At 82.3% G+C, this 231-nt stretch overlaps 1 protein-coding gene across 1 annotated transcript in view; it reads left to right on the top strand.

The window, feature by feature from the left end:
* The first annotated feature begins 6 nt into the window (after nucleotides 1-6).
* The window catches only part of LOC104837365 (corepressor interacting with RBPJ 1-like), a 7941-nt gene continuing 7716 nt past the window's right edge, over nucleotides 7-231 (top strand). Inside the window, exon 1 of the mRNA XM_010576432.1 lies at nucleotides 7-67. The gene's annotated coding sequence lies outside the window, so the exon portion shown is untranslated. The remainder of the gene's footprint in view (nucleotides 68-231) is intronic.

Raw genomic sequence — 231 nt, 5'->3', positions numbered from 1 at the left:
GGCCGCCCCTTGGTAAGCGCGTCGGCGGGGAGGCAGCCGGAGCGGCAGCGGCCGGTCTCCTCCCCGGGTGGGTCGGGCAGGGGGTCCTGCCGGCAGCCGGGCCGGGGCCCGGCCGCGGGGAGGGGGCGGGAGCTGGGAGCCGAGAGCCGATCTTCGCCCAGGAAATGGCGGCGCGGCCCCTAGGCGCCCGTGTGCCGGCCGGCGGGGGAGAGCCCCTCCCGGGCCGCCGGC

The sequence above is a fragment of the Haliaeetus leucocephalus genome, unplaced genomic scaffold, assembly GCF_000737465.1.
Source record: "Haliaeetus leucocephalus isolate CR32 unplaced genomic scaffold, Haliaeetus_leucocephalus-4.0 Scaffold526, whole genome shotgun sequence".
In the NCBI taxonomy this organism is placed as follows: Eukaryota; Metazoa; Chordata; class Aves; order Accipitriformes; family Accipitridae; genus Haliaeetus; species Haliaeetus leucocephalus.
The sequence above is the reverse complement of the archived record's forward strand: the minus strand, read 5'-3'. Positions and strand labels throughout refer to the sequence as shown.